A 21,523-nucleotide genomic window follows, 5' to 3' on the forward strand; every position below is an offset into this window, starting at 1 on the left:
AAAGTAGTATTCCTCAGCAGATCTGGAAGATCTCCTCGAAAATCGAACTTCTCGCGGGCAGAGCTTCGACTCGGGAACCGCACTTTTCGGGATCTTCGGGATCTCGGGACTTGCCTCGGGGATAAAGTATGATACCGGGGCTTCGGGGTAGCTTCGGCACGAAAAACGATGCAAAAGACTAGAGAGAAGAGAAGAAATTGAACAACAAAGAAGGCTGTCTTCGGATCCTTTATATAGAGGCTGGAACCTCGGAGTACGCGGGGCGTACTGCGTTACGCGGGGCGTACTGCCCAAAACGTCATTGCTTACGTATCCGAAGTGCTCGAGTGCGAGTGTCGACATCCCTCGGAGTACGCGGGGCGTACTCGAGTACGCGGGGCGTACCTCGGATCAGATCGGTGACTCCTTCGGATAATGCTTCCGAATTTTGATTTAAAAATAAATACAAAATGATTAATAAACTTCGGAAATTCATAACTTCTTCATACGAACTCCGTTTTCGACGTTCTTTATATCCACGGTAAGGTGAGACCATGCTCTACGACTTTCGTTTAGACTCCGTCGGCTAATTTTGACTTTATTTTTATTAATTATTTTTAATAGGCCGGGACAGAAACTTTCGTTATAAATTCATAACTTCTTCGTTTGACGTCCGTTCTCGCCTAACTTTTTATCGTTTCAATACCAACAATGAGATCTTCGATTCTCATTTAGATTGCTTCGGCTAACAACCGCTCGATCTCAAATCGAGTAAAACAGGCTGTATATCGCTAAGCCGGAACTTCGATAAATCATAACTTTCTCATACGAAGTCAGATTTGGGCGTTCTATATATATTCGGAAACCTCGTTTCAAATACTACAACACTAACCAAAGATATTAAGTTTATTTTACACTTAAATTTTGACGCTTATTTTTATTCTTAATTAATCAAACCACATAATTAAGCACAAAACACAAAATACTCAAATAATACAATCTTATTACTTCAAAATGGGTTACAAAGGTTAACCTAGACTATTACATTGCTACAAATGGCAAGCCCGGAAACACAGGCGTTACATCTCACATAAAGACTAAACCAGTCTTTTGCTATAATATTTCCATTTCTATTTGCCAAGTTCTCATAATTCAGATTATGAAAAGGGATGCCGTAATCATAATCGAATTTTAGAACGCAAATAACGAACCCATACATAGAATTTCCTTATGTTGAGCCATTCCAACATGAAATTCATATATATATTCTTGACTAAATACGATTAAGACCTCAATCTAAGCTTTTAGATTTGAGATGAAGTATAATTTCCTCTCCGTTAATTATAGCAAAACAACTTTTCCCAATTGAGACCTTTTGTTTTCTATAATTAACATTGCTAACTTGCAACCTTTATCATGCTCCCACTAACATGATGATTAATAGCATAAGACTTATGCTCCCACTAGCTTCGACATATACCCAAAAATCAACTGGACTTCTAGAAATCAATACTTTATTGACTTTCTTACCAAAGTTCAGATTTCTGATACTAGATTGCCTTGATAAGACTTTATCAATATCATACACCTCTCTTAGATAGCTCACATGTGTGTCTAAACAATTTCAGAACTATGAAAAGGGATGCCATAATCATAGTCTAAATTGTTTAGACCTTTTGCCATTTCCCATAAGTCAATGTTAGTGTGCCGGTTAACCACGCACGCTCCACTAACGACTTTGAGAACTGCAAATATCATAATTGCTATCTACTTAAAATCTACTTAGTGAAAGAGTTTCCTTACCATCATTTTCATGAATCGAAGAGAAACCTTATGACACTTAGATTTTATGGTGTAAGCATTCCTATGCATGTGAATTTGTCAAAACCATAACCACATGACTAGGTTAGTGACAAATCCTAACTCATATGGATTGAACTTGTGCAATCTTAACTTATTGCCACCTGGCAGCTCAAGGGCCTGCCATTGCTTCCAAGTAGTTATCCAAACAATTGAGAACATGTAGAACTCAAATGTATAGCCAATTTAACTGGAATGGGCACAGAAATGTCAACACGATAGGTTATAAACCTCTAGTTGTGTGCTAGTGATGAAATACAGGTTTTTGTTCTTGATTACTTCTTGAAACACTTTCAGGATCTTTTAGACTCCCACTGTCTCCTCGACCTATAAGACTTTCTGGCCAAATATTCAAGAGATAGTGTGTGGATTCTAATCAAGACAGACACTTAACACAATTAGCCTTAGTTGATCTTTGTTTTATCCAAAACATCACAACTTACCAATTTCAAATGTACAAGAGTAGAAAACTTTTACTCTTACATTTGACAAGTGTTTTAAACCTTCTTTAAGACATGTCACTCAAGTTACAATCTTAGAGTATAACTCTATGAACTGTTTTCGAATGAAGTATGAATCATCTTCTTGATTTAACCACTTCAACAATTCATAACTCCTCTTCTTAACTCTCAGAATGTACTTAGAGGATGAATTGTGATAAGGTCTCAAAATCATTAAGATGATCTTAAAACATGATACTAAAGGACTCTCCCATCTTTTCAGATTTGAGAAACTTTTATCCTTCTGCCTAATTTGATTCTTCTTATTCGTTCTGTCATACATTGAAAAAAATTTCAATGCTTCAGAATTATACTTAAGCTTCTAAGTATAATCATATTTACTAAACCTTAGTAAATCATGACGAATACTCTTATCCATCTTTTGTGGTGGACTTTGACAAGTGCACAAGAAAGTGTACTTGATCCCTTAGCCCTTCTCTTGACTCACACATCCATGTGAACAAGCAGTTAGTCTTAATTTTCCATTGCTAGAAAGTTCTCATTCATCATAATATACAACTTGCATGATTCCAAGTTTCTATCCAACTGAAACTTGGGTGATGAGAATCTTTCCTTATTTGGTAAATTTAGACACTACCACAAATGAAAGACTCAAATTCATATTTCCAATATTGCTATCAATGGAATCATATAAACAACATATTTTTCCCAAATGCTATTGTAAGGATATTTTTTTAAAATAAATAAAATTAAAAACTTTTCTTTTATTTTAAAACTTTGCGGAAAAACTAATCCTTACAATGCAGATGTATATGAAAACTTGTTGTCATCTATTCCTAAGCAATCTATCATAACGCTTAAGCACGTGCTCAAAATTTTGATCACTGAACCATGCGATCGAAATCCATCTTCGCGATCAGAATCAGCATATACTTCCTTTAAGTTTCTTTACTTTTCTTTGATTCTTAAAACATCAACATGTGACCCAGCCACATCATGTAATAAGAATCTCCAAGTAGGAACTTAATAGAGTTAGACCATGGACTTTACTTGAAATAAAGTCAAACTTATTGACTTTATCATCCTTAGGTAAGTTTGGCAGCTTCATAACTAAAGCCTTTCCTTTGGCAATAGAAATATATGGATCCTTAGGTAATAGTACATGGGACTATCTCAGACTTAGCCTTTCTCTTTACCATTTGGTCAACCAAGTTGACTATGGCCAATCCCTTTCCATTGGGAAGAGAATGCATTTCTGGATTTCCTGTGTCACTATTGTCCCTGTCCATAAAGTTTTGGGAAGTTGATCTCCTAATCAAATTTGCTTTACTAGTACACTAAATCATTTCTAATTTAGCAGAACCAAGCAAATAGATAAGATCATAAAGGGTCTTGTCATAGTCTATCTCATAGGAGTCCCAAAGGAACTCACTATGTGTCTTAGAAAGTGATTGAACCACTAACTTTCTCAAGACTTTGACACTCAACTCTCCCGGCTTGTCAATATGTGACTCCATCTCCAAGATGTGATCACACCTAGACCTTACCTTGCCAATAGGGCTTGAGTGACCTTGAACTTGTGGGTTAGGGAGAATAATTGGAGGAGGTGGAGGAAGTGAAGTTCCAAGATATTTGGGAAGATCATAGATGTCTGAACTAGACATCTTTTTGGAGATATTCAAGATAGTTGATTTAAAGTCCTTAATATAACACCCAATATGAAATATTAAGGCTAGGACCCAACAAACTATTTTATAACTTGGAAGAGGGATGTCGTAATCCAAGCTAAAGAATATTTAAAGGTAGGTGAATGACGATTCACCAATTTCCACCATGAAAAACAAACTAATTAATTAGGTTTTAATTGGATTTGAAATTCCTAGATCTTTGAGATTCATTGAACTTTCAATGGCATGTTTCAATCTCGAGTGTGCCCTTCAGGTTTTGTGACTGGGATGCCGAGGATCACAAAACAAGGTGTGAAGTAACCATGCAAATTACTTGGTACCCTTAAGTGTTTACCTCTCAATCGATGTGTTGGTTAACCACACACGCTCCATCGATACTATGATAAGCATTAAGTTACCCTTTGCCTACCTTGTTAAATACGAGTTAGTGTGCCGGTTAACCACACACGCTCCACTAACCGACTTAAACAAAGTGCAAAGTGTAATTTCATGGATTAGCACCTTATTCACATTTTCCTAAGTAACTAAGATTTGGTATTATTAAGAGTTTAGTTACTTAGTATTTATCATCAACACTTTTAATGAAGCGAGAATTATAGTCCTGTCAAACCCGTTCGGCTAACGACCCTCCACCAGTCAAGGAAGCGGTGGGTGAGAGTGGACACCCATTAAACTGCCATTTTATAGGCAGTAACCTTATATCCCCCTTATAGACCGGCTTTGCGAATGAGGCCTACTAACGGTAAGACTGAATTTACTCTTATACATACATATATATATATATATATATATATATATATATATATATATATATATATATATATATATTATTAACTTATAATATTATAAAGTATAAGGGTTGAATTTTAACTCTTAAAAATTCTAAGGGCTTAACTTGGAATTAAAGTATTCATAAAAGAAAACTTTTCAAATTCCAAAACTTGAGAGAAAGTTTTGAAACTATTCAAAACTCTTGGATTTTCTTAACTTATGAGTTTTAATTAAAGTATTAAAACTTTTAATGAAGAGACACTTGGACATCCATAACTTGAGGATAAGTTATGGAGCCATAAAAACTATTTATAAGAAAAAACTCTTCATTTTTTTATAACCTAAGGCATTTTTATGAGTTTTTAAGATTCATAAATGTGACTTTTCATATAACTTGAGGACAAGTTACAAAAACACATTTTATGAACAACTTTTAGATTAATTTGGATTGAAAACATCTAACACATATTTTTCATTAATCTAAAAAATAACTCATAAAACAAGGAAACATAAAACTTTTGGTAATCCATAACTTATGGAGTTAAATGTTTGTTTTATGATGAAACTTTTCATGTTCCATAACTTAAGAATAAGTTATGGAATTCTTTAAAACATTAACACCAAATTTTGTAACTCCATAAAAACTTTGAATCAATTTTTTTTAAACCTTTTCATATCCATAACTTATAGACGTTTCAAAAAACTCTTTAGATCAAACTTTTAAAACTAATCAAATAATCATATCATTTTATCCTTTACTAAATTTGACCTAATTCAACACATATAGCAAATGATTCAACTTTTGCAAATAAGTAATTTTTCACAAAAAAAAATTATCTTAAAATTTGACAAACGTCATGTTTTTATTCCTTTTTTTCAACTTTGAAAATAAAACATTTGCATCAATATAACAGAAAACAACCTCTGGCTCTGATACCACTGTTGGATTTTGAGCATTCTAACTCTCCTATGGTGTACATGCAACCCTATAAACCTTGGATCTATGTTTTCTCTATTATACATGCAAATAAGAACTTTCCAAGGCTTTAATCCTAACTAGCATACTATGAGGTAACTATACTACAAAGACTAGTTAGATGACATACCTTTTGGTGTAGCTTGATGTCTTCAAGCTTTAAGAGCTTAGCCCCAATAGTGTGGAATCCTCAAATAGAATCACAAATCACCAAAACACCTTGGAAGACTTTAGAGAATATGGATACTTGGTTCTCTCTAGTGAAATTGGCTAGCCCTCTTAGTGTACCCACACTAGTGCCAATTTCACCTACCAAGGACATCTTTATATAGTGTGGAGGATTAGGGTTAAACCCTAATACCCATGACCTTTCATTTCCTAGGATCCATGGGTTAAAGCTCCATGGACTATCCATGAAGACTTAGCCCAACCTAAATAAACTTGGCCCATTACACATATATATATCTAAGAGTCCATATTTAATTAGTTCATTTTGATCACTTAATTAATTATAAATTAATTCTTGATCAATACTAATTAAATAACATGATTATATTAATATATTAGAACTTATAATGTATTAATATAAATCATAAATATACTATTCTCAAAACACTATCCATATAAATTGTGCCGGTGAAGTGCAACCCAAATGGACCATGTCGGGTCAGGTCAAGTACATACCAAATATAGTTATGGACTTAGACATTAATCCAACAAAGACCCCACTACCTTGTGGCTCAAAGCGTCCGCTACCACATTCGCTTTACCAGGGTGGTAAAGGATCTCACAATCATAGTCCTTGACTACATCCAGCCACCTATGCTGCCTCATGTTCAGGTTTGGCTGGTCCATGATGTGCCTCAAACTCTTGTGATCCATATATATGGTACAATGGACCCCATATAGATAATGTCTCCATATCCTGAGGGCAAAAACCACCGACCCAACTCCAAATCATGAGTAGGATACCTAGTCTCATGCGGCTTCAACTCCCACGATGCATATACAATCACCCGTCCCCTCTGCATGAGGACCGCTCCCAGCCCTGTGATGGACTCATCACAGAATACCACAAAGTCTTCAAATCCTTCAGGGAGGGTCAATACTTGAGCTTCACACAAATGCTGCCTGAGGGTCTCAAACGTCGGCTGCTGCTCGGCGCCCCACCAGAAATCCACCCCCTTCCTCGTCAGATGTGTGAGAGGTACCACAATCTTGGAAAAATCCTGTATAAACCTCCGATAGTACCCTGCCAATCCCAAGAAGCTTCTGATATCTAAGGGAGGTTCTGGAATCTCCCACTGCATAACCGCCTCGATTTTAAACAGATCGACCAAAATCCCTTCCTGGTTAATGAGGTGTCCAAGGAACTAGACCTCTCACAACCAAAACTCACACTTCGAGAACTTGGCATAAAATCGTTCTTGCCTCAAAACTACCAACAACTCCTGTAGGTGATCCTTGTGCTAATCCCTGGTCTTGGAATACACTAAGATATCATTTATGAATACGATAACCGAGCGATCGAGCATCGACTTGCAGACTTGATTCATCAGAACCGTAAACATTGTTGGCACGTTGGTGAGCCCAAACGGCATCACCATGAACTCATAATGACCATAAAAAGTTTGAAACGCGGTCTTCTCCATGTTTTCCTCTCTCACCCTAACTTGGTAATATCCGGATCTCAAGTCGATATTGGAAAACCAAGATGCACCCTGCAACTGATCGAATAGATCATCTATCCTTGGGAGTGGATAACGGTTTTTCACCGTTAACTTGTTCAACTCCCTATAATCGATGCACATCCGATGCAAACCGTCCTTCTTCCTGACGAAAAGGATCGGTGCTCCCCATGAAGAACTACTCGGACGAATAAACTACTTACCCAACAGCTCCTGCAACTGAGATAACAACTCCTGCATCTTTGGCGGTGCCAAACGGTACGACGCCTTAGCGATAGGGGCCGCACCCGGCACAAGATCAATCCTAAACTCAACCTGCCTCTCCGGAGGCACCCCAGGTAATTCCTCTGGAAACACGTCAGAAAATTCTCTAACCACCGGCACCTCTAAAATTGAAGTCTGGTCCCTGACTCACGTATCCACCACATACGCTAAGTAACCAGAGCACCCGTGTTGAATATATTGTCGAGCCCGGGCTACTGAACAAAACCCTAATCCTACTCTGGTACCTTTACCATATACCACCAGTTCTCCCCCACTTGGGGTTCGAACTACAACCCGTTGCCCTTCACAATCGATCATGGCGCCAAAACGACCGATCCAATCCATCCCCATAATCACACATACTTCCCCCATGGGAATAGGAATCAAATCTATCAGGAAGGATACCCCGAAAATCTCCAACTCACATCCCCGGTAGACCGAAGAAGCAGAAGCCCCGTGTTCGTTGGCAATAGTAACTCGCAACGGACACTCAAGCTCACCTACTAGCACATTGAACCCCTTACTGAAAGTTTGAGATACGAACGACCGACTCGCCCCCGATTCGAATAAAACCAATGCAGGCAAGGAGTTTACTAAAAATGTACCTAAACATAGGTATAACAGATAAGTATAACACAGATATAAGGACTGAAAGAAAAGATAGAAACATACCAGCAACCACATCCGGTGTTGCCTTGGCCTCCATGACCGTGAGCTGGAAAGCAGGCCCCTGAGCCTTCGGAGGCTCCGCCTTGACCGGCCTCCCCTCTGCAATCCTCAAAGTAGTTGGTGTGGAAACCTGCACCGGTTTGGCCGCGAGCTGCAAACAGTTGGTCTTCACATGACCAACCTGATGACAATGATAACATATCCTCATATTTGCTGGAGGGGTGGACTAGCGACAGTCCCTGGCATAGTGTCCCTCCTAGCCACATTTGTGGCGCCCACCACCTGATCAACAAACCCCTGAATGACCCCTTCCGCACTTTCCACAAGCACGGCTTTGCTGACCCCTGATCCTAGAATCAGCGGTCTTAGACCGCTTAGGTGTCGGCTGAGACTGTGCCGAAACCTAAAGTTGCTCCTTCAACTGCAGCTCTAACTCCAAATCATGCTGCTTAGCGGCTTCCTGAAGATCTAGAAGAGTATCACAACATTACGTGGCAACAAACTGACAGATATCGGTCTTGAGCATGCTCAGATAATGAGTCATCTGAGACTGCTCGGAAGCAAACTCCGGGCAAAACATAGCACTCGATGTGAACATGCAGGAGATCTCCATCACCGACTCTCCATCATATTTCAAGGTCAAAAACTCCTGATCAAGTCACTCCCGCTCCACACGTGGAACGTAGCGAGCGCGGAACATATCCCTGAACCGCTCCCAAGTAATATAAGCTCTCTGATCATCAGTGTACGACCCAGTCGTCAGTCTCCACCAGTCCTTGGCCCCAAGCCTCAGCAGGTTAAGAGCGCGCCTGACCTTCTGGTCAGTGGGACATGAGCACGTGAAGAAACAACCCTCCACGTCGGATACCCACCTCATAGCCTTAATCGCATCCTGGGTACCATCAAATGTCGGGGGCTTCGTATTATCGAAGTCCCGGTATTGAAAATCCCGGTAGGCTCCTCCTCCACCCCCTGTCGCGGTTACAGCCGATGTGGCTGCAGCGGCAGCCATCTCTACTAAAGCTACATAGCGCTCAACAAAGTACTCGACCATAGCGGTCTTAATCGACCTAAACGTCTCTGGTAGTTGCGCTCGAAATGCTACGACAATCTCATCATGTAGGATCTCCCGAATCCTGGCATCCAACTCCTCTGTCCCTATCTGCACAACTAGCTCAGGTGCTACAGGCACACCCTGACCTCTGTCTCCTGATCCTGACCCGGATCCATTCGCAAAACGTCTCGTCATCACCATACTGAAAATATACCAAAGGCTTCAGATAAACGACATAATATCGGGAGACCATTTCTCACCAACTCTAGGGATCGTGACTTCCTTGCTACGCATATGGGTCATGTGCTTTTAGTAGTATAGGCCCATACTACCTTCCACACCTACCCATATTTGTCCCAAGTATCATCACAAACCCTAATAATATACATAATCATAACGAACTCTCCATCCTCACTTCTAGAGGAGAACTAAACATCTCATTACTGATCTATTGACTCTTCATAATTCTACCATCCATGAAACTTTCATCAACCCTGTAGTACTAGTGTATGCTAACCATACATAATGCTAGACCTCATAGACTTTCGAATATCCAACCTGGCCTTAAGCATAAGACCAAGTCTAACCTTCTCAGGCTATAAGATCTTAATTACATATAGCTGAGATACATACACCAGAAACCACAGTAATGATGTCAATATCATATAAAGAAAACCCTAGCAGGCATCATGTAATCAGTCAATTTCTATCATGCAATTCCTGAAGATCCCTAGCCTAGTACTAGCATGTTGTTCTAACATATCATAATATCAAATAACTGTATGGTATTTTTGGGTCTATTTACTGGCTCCGACTGATCGTACACTTTGCATCCTTCATCCTTTATTTTGAAAACCATTTAGAATTTATTCTGAAAATTCCTTGATTGACTGGATCCACATGAATGTTTCTCCAATTCACTCAAACCAAGGCTCTGATACCAACTTGTAACATCTAAAATTTTAAGCCAAATTTAAACTTTTCCAACCATTAAAAAAAATATTGTTATACAAATTGTTTTCAAAATATTATTCATCAGAGTGTCCCAGAAACTAAAATCATAAGGATAAGGAGCGGTATGGTTATGCCTTTGCCTTGCCACGATCTCCTGATGTACTTGAAACAATAAACTGAAACTGTAAGCTCGAGAGCATAGTGAAATATCGCCAAAATACTAATACTACATTGATAATACCATATCAATAACAAATAACAACATCATGCATATTGGGCCTCCTGACTGGATCGCCTTGCAACGCCTACAGTCTATCTAGATCTATCCCGAGCCTTCGGTGTGACTGGGCCGTCATACAGGCTCACAGCCTACCCGGACCGCTCATCAGGTATGTTGGCTTTCAGCACAAAGCATGACCGCCTCAACCCCACCAAACCAATAACCATGAGTGCATAAATAACATATTCTAGAATATATATCAGGCATAACTATCTCACGCATCATCAAACATAACAATCTAATATGGAATACCGACCTAACCAGGTCACTAACATACCAGTCTATCGGATCATCATAGCATAACAACATCCTGCCTATCCTGATACCGAACTAAGAGATCATAATCATATACATTATACCATAATCAGAATATCGACCCATAAGGGCCGACGTTGGTGCCTTAGACCCTATTGATATAGTGAGGATAACTCACCTCGCTAGCGTCTCGGGATAATACTCTTCACTCCTCCAGATATAGCTCCAACCACCTCGCCTGTACCCAAGAGTGAGCTACTAAATAAATACTCAATTACCAAAATGCCCTTTGAAGTCACAAGAAAATCAACAGTCAAAGTCAAAGTCACTGGTCAATGGTCAACAATCCATGTTGTCCTATTGTTGAGTGAAACTTTCCCCTCATCGAGTCCCCACTGATTCAAGAATTACCCGACTCGAATCGTCGAGTCTCTAAAAGACCCGTCGAGTCAATATACGACCCAGGGGTTGAAAACCCAAACTGACTCAGCGAGTCATCTCCCAGACCCGCCGAGTCCACACGGGACTAATTCGGACAAAAACCCTTCTCGACTCGCCTATTCCATACGGTTATTCCCATGATCAAATGATACATAACTATTCTTTCGTTCCAACCAGTAGATCTAGGTCCCTAGAGTGTATTAGCAACGTAAAGCTGCTACCTTTACGTATTTGCATGCCTAAAAATCTGAATCCAAGCTTGAAATGAAGCTCTACTCATAAGGGAGGGTTCTTTCATGGACATACAAGGAACATTATGAACTTAGGACCCTAAGGTGGTTCATATCTAAAGTTTCAACTTCAGATCTAGCTCATACACCACACTCCCTTCATGAAACTGCTAAAGAAAACCCTAATTCCATCCATGAGAGGTTCTAAGAAGAAAGAGATCAAAGTAACAACTGATTACCTCCAAAACGTGCCCAAACTGAGATGGATTCAAGATCTACATGAATTTCCTTGATGCTAGCCTCTTGATCTACAAGTTTCCTTCACTAAATCAGTTCCTAAAGCTCCAAAACGCTCACAAAGCTCACACACGAAATTTAGGGTTTCTGCCTCTCAAGGGGTAATGAGGGACAATGGGAGGCGCTAATGGTCCAATATACAGGGTGCAAAACCCCTAAAATTTAGGGTTTCCTCTGCCAGCTGCTACTCCTCGAGTCCCCCTCCCCGACTCGTCGAGTCAACTCATTAAATGACGTGTCCGAATCCGCTTCTACTCGATGAGTCATAGCATCAACTCGCCGAGTAAGTCTTTAAACATGAAAATTAAATTGAACAATAATGATACCTAACAATTGGGGCGTTACAATATTAATGAATCATTTATATTAATTTATTAATCTTATAACAAATTAATAGCTCTCCTTTCATAATTTCCTTGTCCAGTTGCTAGGTTTGAGGGCAACCCAAAAGGACTGTGTTGCTATCAATTCAAGTACATACCAATTATAGTTATGAGCTTAGACACCTAATCCAACAAAATTCATGTCCAAAATTTTCATTTTTAATTTACCGTTTCATAAAACTAATTCCTACCTTTTTATGAGTTTAGAGAAGCTAAATCGGATTTTGTGCGTGTGCTTGCAGTTGCACTTCAGATCTGGAACTATTGGGGGTCCTTATGGCATAAATGTGCCAACTTTGTTGCCATAAGCATCCCATTCATCTTGTGGACCTCTTTTTATAGCTTTTTGAGCCAAAGACCTCATGCATGGATATCAAGTTTGTAGCTTTACGTATAAACTGAACCCTAGGAGGCCAAATCTATGGTTTTGATGCATTAAGACCCATTATAATCGACTGAGTAGTTTTAGATAAAAGGGTGACTTGGAGAGTCGCTTGGGTGACTCAGTGAGTCGGGTCGCATACCCCCCCCCCCCACCCCACCCTAAATATCTTCTGGTAGTGGTCTTTGGTTGAGTGGAAGAAACACTCAGCCTATTATGGCTTTTTGATGGACTTGAAGATCAAAGGACTCAGCGAGTAGATGAACAGACTCAGCAGGGGTAGGTTAGGCACCCCGGTATACCTAGCAACTATGCTAGGCAGTATGATTAAGTTGTGTTAGTATGCGATATTAGTATGGGGTTAAATAGTCCCCATAACCGGTTGAGATAAACCGGAGGTAGGTCGGACACCCCGGTATCTCTGACAGGGGTAGGTTAGGCACCTGGGTATGCCTAGCAGGGTAGGTCGGGCACCCAGATATGACTGACAGTATGTTATAGTAGGGTATGTGGTATGATGGGGGAACTCACTAAGCTTGGTGCTTACAGTTTTTAGTTTTGTTTCAGGCACCTCTTCAGCGAAGGGGAAGGAGCCGGTGCTATAGCTACACATCACACGCACACCAAATTTTTGCATTTTGGTGATTCAAGGGATTGTACTCTGATTTTATTACTACATGATGATATGATTTCGGAAACATGATCACTATGGTTTATGGATTGTTATGTTAACAACTATGTTTTAAGGAATGATTTTATAAGTTATTTAATTAAAAACTAATTTTTTGGACTCGAAATTTAGGATGTTACATAGGGTTTCGTGAATAGGGTTTGGAGGTGATGGGTCTGGAATAGAGGCCATATAAGGTGTTTAAATAGGGTGCAAAACCTAAACATTATTGTTTCCCTCATACATATCTACTCGTCGAGTCGGGGCTTCCGACTCGTCAAGTAGGCTCGTCCACCCGCGTCTAAACTCTATCCTTACTCGACGAGTTTGGGCCTCCAACTCGTCCTCGAAGTCTGCTGCTGCCATTGCACCTTCACCAGCTCCACCCTCTTGTTCCTCATATCCTTTGACTTTTTTTCGAGGATAGCCACTGGTTGCTCGATGTAGTTCAGACTGTCATCCACCTGAATATCCTCTATAGGCACTACTGCGGAGTCATCTACCAAGCACTTCCGTAGCTGGAAAACATGAAAGGTATTGTGGATCTGACTAAGCTCGGCTAGTAGATCCAGCCTATACGCCACCTTACCAACTCGGGCCAATACTCTGAATGGTCCGATGTATCTGGGGCACAATTTGCCCCGCTTCCTGAATCAGATGTCACCTTTCCAAGGTGACACCTTCAAGAGGACCATATCCCCAACCTGGAACTCCAGGTCCGAACGGTGCTTGCCGGCATAACTTTTCTCCCGACTCTGAGCAGTCTGAAGCGTGCTTCAGACCTGTTGGATCCTCTCCGTAGTCTTGAGTACTACCTCGGTACTCCCCATGACCCTCTGTCCAACCTCACCCAACATATCGAAGCTCTACACTTCCTCCTATATTACATCTCAAAGGGAGGACGATCAATACTCCCGTATAACATCACTATTTAATTTATACATTAAACGTATATTATTTCACCCTATTGATGTGTTAAATGTAGTTTTTTTCGATTGTTCGTTTGTTTGAGTGTTAAGCACATTCTTTGAAATGTTAAATTAATTTGATAAATTTGTTTAAAATGTTAGATAAATGTTTATATATGGATATTTAGTTAATTTAAAATGTGTATTATGATATGGATCATTTGTTGAGATGTTAGGTTAATAGTATGTTATGAAAAACTATATTCTCATTAGTGCAATCCCAACTAATATCAACAACAACAACAACAACAACAACAACAACAACAATAATAATAATAATAATAATAATAATAATAATAATAATAATAATGGAAATAATAATAATAATAATAATAATAATAATAATAATAATAATAATAATAATAAAGGAGTGTATATATTTAATCAGATGCCATATGACCATGGATGTGGCATTCCCAGCCTGTTGGTAAATCGTTTGGTCGTTTCTGGTGGTGGAAGTGTAAGTTTGATTCCTATCTGCAACAATTTTTTCCCCTCACACATATTTGGAATTAGTTTTTATGTTGGATCCTCACGAAAAATTCCAATCTCCCCCCAATATGCATCACGAAAATTTTTAATATCCCCCCAATATACCTCTATATCCCTAATTATCCCGCTTTCCCTTCCATATGTTATCTTCTTTTTCACGAGACCCTCCATCTTTTGGGTGCTATCTCCGACGTCGATCCTAGAGACCTTCGGCTACCTCCAGCGCTCCATTCATCACCACCTCCGGCGTCGATCCCAGAGACCTTCCACCACCTCTGGCGCTCCGTTCATCACCATCTCCGACTTTCCCTCTTCGACCGTCGCAGACAGAGGTACGTATACATTCTAAAATCGTTTTTTTATGGCTGGCGTCGACGGCTATCTTAAACACTTTGCCCTAATAGTTAAACCCGTTCCATAAAAATCGCATATCCACTCCACATCGCAGCACACCCTCTGACCTCCCATCTTCGGCGTGCCCGTTCGTCACCATCTCCGGCTGTTGTTGGTGATGGCAGATAGCGATTTCGATGTTGTGGAGGCTGGAAAAACACGAAGAAACAACCCAATCGTTATGATTTTCAGCTTGTGAACACAAGATGAGAAGGTAATTTCTATAACCTAAGTTAACGTCGGTTTCGTTTGGAATTGTTGATTTCATGTTGAAACTGGTTGATAAATCCTAAAACTGTTTATGGATGGAAGGTTTTGAGGACATTAAAAACCTCAATACATGAATCAATTCTAGTTTCTTGAGGTTGAAAATGATGAATAATAGTAACATTAACTTTTCTGTTTTGGTCAAACCTGGATTTAGAGTAAAATAGCATCTAATGGTAATCATGAGCATGATTAGAAGCTTGAAATTTATGTAAAACCACAAATATGTTGCTATTATCTTCATGAACTTTATAACTTATTGTTTTTAGAAACTTTGTTGAAAGTCGATTGTCCAAATGGGTATAAGATGACTAATTTCAAAGGTGTTTGATAACCTAAGCATTGGTTCTTCTTAAAAACAGGTTGGCATGAAAGATTCATGAAATTTCACTCTAGAGCTTAAAGAAAACACATTCAGGCAAGTAGGATGCCTAAATGAGAAAAATGTCCAAAGGGATCACACCAAAAAATGGGTTAAAATATGCCTTGAAGTTTTATACATGTTTTGAACACCGTTTTCATATTATTTAACTATATGACATGGTTTTAAACACATTAACGCATGAAATTGGAGCAAACTATTAAAATTGGACAAAAAGGGTAAAATTGGCAAACTCGATTATGAAGCTTTGTGGAGCATAAATAATTATCAGAATAGAGTTGAAAGATTGTTACAAGGACTAGATGAGCATAGTCATTTTATTATATGAGAATTGAAGCAATATGCTTAGTTAAAGTCTATTGATAAAGAGAAATTACATTACTAAAATTGTGATTGTAAATATTGAAGGTTCAATGCAAATATCTTTTCATTATTAATTCTATTTGTTGTGTTTTAGGCAGTTACACTTATGTATACAGTTTTTTGTTTTTTCCGTTTTCTTTAGTTTGTAATTAACTCATGTATTAAATTTGATATTTTATTACATATCTTCGTCCAGGGTTTAAGGGCTACAAATAGTTATACTTCTATATAGATTTGCTCATGTAAGTGGACATTCATTTGTATGAATTTTGTATGTAAATTAAGTACTAGTAATATCTTGTACAAAGTAGGATAATGCATACTCAAATGTATTGTATGTGTATCAATTGTATTGGTTTGTATTTAAATTACTTTTTTGAAATAAATTGAGTAAATGCAAAGTACAATGTTGTAACCCACAATGTCTATTGTAATGTTTATTAGTTTTGTAGTTGAATAAGAATTTTATTATAAATTTAATGTATTGGGTTGTTTTTGTGCATTTTTAGCAAGGAAAAAAAAACTTGATTTATATATATATTTTTTACTAACTTAATGATAGATTTTTGATGGAAATATTCGTCGCTAAATAGGTCCGTAGAAAAAAAAAAGTCAATTTTAGTCAGGTTGATTCCCGTTGGTAATCCGTAGGAAATCCATAGCTATTTATTTTTGTAGCTATTCCGTAGGAAAAAGTCGAACTTGAATCCCGTTGGTCATCCGTAGAAAATCCGTAGTTGTTTATTTTCGTACCTATTCCGTAGCTATTATACCTACGGAAATAGCCGTAGGTAATCCGTCGCAAATCCGTAGGCATTATTTTCCCACGGACGTTTATGCTACAGTCCATTTTCCATAGCAATTCTGTAGTTATTACCGTATACCTACAGAATACCTACATATTATGCCGCAGCTAAAGCCTTAGTTTTCTCGTAGTGAAATTATGCACTTTACGTGGCGATTCCCTACTATTCATCATCTATGCAGGACCACCTTTCTATAACCGTAATCACTAGGGAGTTTGAAAATCATGGTTTAATTTGTCTTTTGTGTACATTTTCCATTTGAAGTTTTACAAACATTTGGCGCAACAAAAGGGTTTCTAGTGGTTTGCTTTTCTTTGTAGGGATCTATAATTTCATAAACATGGCGCACATATTTACCAAAATTTCAACCTTTTTAGAAGTAATTAGGACTTCATTTTAATGTTACAAACTCTTGGAGTACACCTGTCTTTATATGACATTCCATGTAAGAGGATGAACACTACACATAATGATCAATAAATATACATATTTTTTTTAGCAATAAGGCATTAGGATTTGTTTATTTAGGAAAAAATTACAAGTCAAATTCGATATACTTATTAAGGAACATGTTTACTTTGAAGATTAACTCATTAATATTCTTATACTAGTTTATAATCCGTAAGAACCACGGTTATAAAATTAATTAAACTTTTATAGTAAAAACTCAAAATTATTAATAAGTTATTTTAAATAAATTATTAATTTAAGAGATACTTTTATTAGTTATGTCAAATTATAATCATTGATTCAAATAAATATGTTAAATTAATTTTTAATATATATTAGACATTTTTTATTTGTGAATTAATGAAAACAATAATATAAATTTTAAATTTTAAAATAGATAATAAATACATTGACAAATAGCATCACATTAATGAAAATGTCTAATAAATTTAAAATGAAGAAATAATAGATTGACAAGTGACAACACATAAATTACGAGGTTTAATATAGTGACACATGACAAAAATTCTACTATTTTATTAATATAAGGAGAGGAGATTCGTTTTATCAAGTTAAGATCATTAATATGTTTATTGCATTTATGAGAATGTGCTTTAAAATTTGAAATATCGTTGTACCAAATTTGGTGCGAAAAACAATTATAATAACTATGACATTTTTTTTTCTTCTTGTTCGTTTTGGGCCTTTAAGAAAATTTGATTTTTCAGGACCGACCCTGATTTAAAGTTTAATCTCCGAACAAATTTATTTTGATTAGAAAGTAACATGGTTATATTTATGGTTTCAAACTAAAGTTCTTATGAGTCTTACTATTTAATTAATTGGTGTTGTCATGAAATTATAAATTTAACGGCTTGATCACTAAGCTAACCTAAGTGGACCAAGATAACCATATTTTTATGATTCATAAGTAATGTAACGCTCTATTCCAAAAAGAAAAAAAAAAAAAAAAAAAAAAAAAAAAATTAATTAGAAATGCATGTGATGATAAAATACATGCAAGATACGATTTTAATATACATATTTTACAAAGTAAGTTTATTTTTTTATAGTTCTTTCGCATATACCATATATATATATATATATATATATATATATATATATATATATATATATATATATATATATATATATATATATATATATATATATATTAAAGAACGACCATCTTTGGAATAATGAACATGCTGGTCTTTCGGAAAACTTGTCATTTGTGGTTGGGTGTTCTCTTCTTGGCTAATGTTGTTGTCAATTTTCATGTGGGCATTTTATACCATTTTGTATATTGTTTATGGACCGGTGTTCTTACTGTTGTGTTCACCGTTTTTTGGGCCAATCAGCTATCAATTTATGTTGTTCTAATCTCAAGGTATTCTTCATGGGGTTTAATTCGTCAACCATGGTCACCCCCCACCTCATCCGATATATTCACCGCTTCGTCTGATCCTTCCTCATTCCACTGTCCTACAAACCCACCGACTCATCTTATCTTCCTCAACCTGGGTTAATCTCCACCGCTTTTCTTTACCTGCTTTTGTTGCACCTCATGTCGTTTTCTTCTCTACTGATTGTGGAAATCGGGTCTCCACAAAAAAGCCCTACCTCTTCTATTCTGCTCTTCACCGGAGACCTGAAGTCAACTAACACAAATTACTGTCTTCACCTTGGAGCTCCCTCTTTCACTGAGAATCGGCGGCCTCGACCTCTGCTACATCCAGCTTCGTCTTCTACGAACTGTAGAAATCCGCTCTCCACAAAAAAAAAAAAAAAAAAAAAAAAAAAAGAAAAAAAAAAAACATAAACTCTTCTATTTGCTCTTCGCCGGTGACCTAAAGTCCACTGACACAAATGAGTTTCTCTGTCTATCATCGGTTCTGATTTATATGTTTTATTTCGTCTACATATTTCGATTTTATAACTATCGAATTTTTTGTTTGCAGCAAAAGGTGAAATTGAGGGTAAAGAAAGCCACGAATATCATTCTATCCATTGGAAGAACGAACAGGCTCCACGATCTCAATTGCTTCCGCCTGCTTCTGCAGGTAGTACAGGTAACGAATTCGATTAATAGATTTATCAATTTGGTGTTTTTCATTTTACCTTCGCTCTGCTCTTTAGATGTATATGGCGTGCAACGGTATCACGTCTTCTCCATCATACATCGCCCCATCAAAACCATTTCTCATCCTCACTGCCTTCAGCTGCCATACTTAAATCATAGATGTGAGTTTTTGTTTGATTTCGTTCCACAATCGACTGCAGATGTTTTTAATTTTAAAAAACCTAGATTTTCAGATGGTGTTGCCTGGGCTGGAAGATGTAACACGAACTGTGGATAATGATATAGTGGATGAACATGATGTTTTATGTTTCCGACACTGCCACCACCATCCATCGACTCATCTAGACGTGCATCCTACTAAAATAGAGCCCTGTCTCTTCCCGACATTGCTACCACCATCAGATGCCTCATCTACATCAATATTTAGTATTCACTTATTTTCATTTCAATTTAAGCTTTCTCCCAGAACCCAAATTGAAATCAAAACTCATGAAATTAATTTAGCATGTTTGATTTACTATTAGCTCTTACAACTTTCATTTTCCACATAAAAATTTACTCATTTGGTGATTTGTTCAGTTATACAGACATTCTTATATACTGTATCTTCATATTCTGTTCCTACTACCTGCCTCCTTGATCCTTCTCTTTCTAGGTAAATTGATTGTTGGGTTATTTTTTTTTTTCAAATTGGTACATTGTGTTTTTTATAGGATTGAGGTTTTGATTGAGTGGATTGGATAGGAGTTTGATCCAATTCGGGTTTATGGGATTGTACAACTCAACTTCAAAAGGTTGCACCTGGCAACTTACTTCATGTTTGTGATTCTTCCGAATGCAAAAGGAGCTTATCGTAAGTCTTTTACATCTTAATTTATACATTTATTATTTATTTAGTTATTGGTGGTTGTCGAGGCCAAAAAAATTAATAACCGTAAATCTTTTACACTAAATAGTGTATAGTGGTAAATGGATCTTATCCACGAAGATTGGTTCAATTTAAATCTCTATATAAATCTCTTTGTAAAATACTTGCAAAATAAAATTAAAAGTAAACAAAAGGGGGAATGTTTAGTTCTTTTGATTGTTTAACAAAAATCAAAGCTAGCCAGAATAAAAATATGACAAGTAAACAAGTAAAAGATTGGATTAAATTCAAAGAAGTGTAATTGGTTGATTTTGGGGTACACCTCATGGATGATATGATTGACTTATCATTAGACTTAATGGAATAACACTTGTGAATTGGTTTAACTTGGCTATAGCAATTCATAAGCACAAATTGCCTCAACTCTTCTTATAAATTAAAATGGTTAGAGGAGCTCTTAAAACATTTCCTTAATTGAAGTCACAAAATCAATGAAGCATAAAATCTTGTGAAAATCAATTAGCTTTAAGTTGTAAGAGTTACTAAGTCCAAAAGATAATCAAATGCTTACACTATCATTATGGAGGAAACATTTCCATGGTTTAAATGAAATGAAAACAAACATATAAACCATTTGTTGCTTACTAATTTGAAGGTCCATTACTTAACCAAGAAATTAGTCAAAAAATACAAGCATTCATTCATCCAAGCTCATGATCAAAGATAAATAAACACAACAAGATGTTTAGCTAGAAAATATTCTCGTAAACTTCAAACACAATGTAATGATAAGTCTTCAAAGCAAATAATCATTCATGGGTTAAACCCTAATTAACCAAATGAAAGCTTAGCCAAGCATGGCCAAAGTAAAAGAAAAACAATATAGTTTAGTGGTACCAAACATTGTCTTAGATGCAAGATGAAAGGAAATTACACTAATCTTCCAAAATTCTTCAAATCTTCCGATGCTTTTTAGAGAGAATATAGTGTATGTTTTTCAAGTCACCCCCCTCAAAAATGGCTCCAGTCTCCAGCAAAAGGGACCTAATTTCCGGAACCAAAAAGGTGCCAAAAGTCACCCACCAAACTTCCACAAATAGAGTCAACAAGTCAAACCCGGAATCAGCTCAAAACAATTCACGCGGACCG

The 21,523-nt window shown here is 37.2% G+C and overlaps 2 long non-coding RNA genes across 4 annotated transcripts; both read left to right on the forward strand.

The window, feature by feature from the left end:
• The first annotated feature begins 14,684 nt into the window (after positions 1-14,684).
• LOC145097549 (uncharacterized) lies at positions 14,685-16,582 on the forward strand. Of its 3 annotated transcripts, none has more exons than XR_013704393.1 (3): positions 14,685-15,094; positions 15,211-15,369; positions 16,364-16,582. It is a non-coding gene; the product is annotated as an uncharacterized LOC145097549 (long non-coding RNA). The 3 variants fall into 3 exon arrangements; XR_013704394.1 differs by lacking the exon at positions 16,364-16,582 and adding an exon at positions 15,785-16,241; XR_013704392.1 differs by lacking the exon at positions 16,364-16,582 and having other exon boundaries at positions 15,211-16,241.
• Positions 16,583-18,942: 2,360 nt separating this feature from the next.
• On the forward strand, positions 18,943-21,323 carry LOC145100735 (uncharacterized). Its single transcript, XR_013705228.1, has 3 exons — positions 18,943-19,495; positions 19,563-19,667; positions 19,740-21,323. It is a non-coding gene; the product is annotated as an uncharacterized LOC145100735 (long non-coding RNA).
• Positions 21,324-21,523: the final 200 nt, after the last annotated feature.

The sequence above is a fragment of the Lactuca serriola genome, chromosome 4, assembly GCF_051521515.1.
Source record: "Lactuca serriola cultivar US96UC23 chromosome 4, Lser_US96UC23_V15, whole genome shotgun sequence".
NCBI classification, from domain to species: domain Eukaryota; kingdom Viridiplantae; phylum Streptophyta; class Magnoliopsida; order Asterales; family Asteraceae; genus Lactuca; species Lactuca serriola.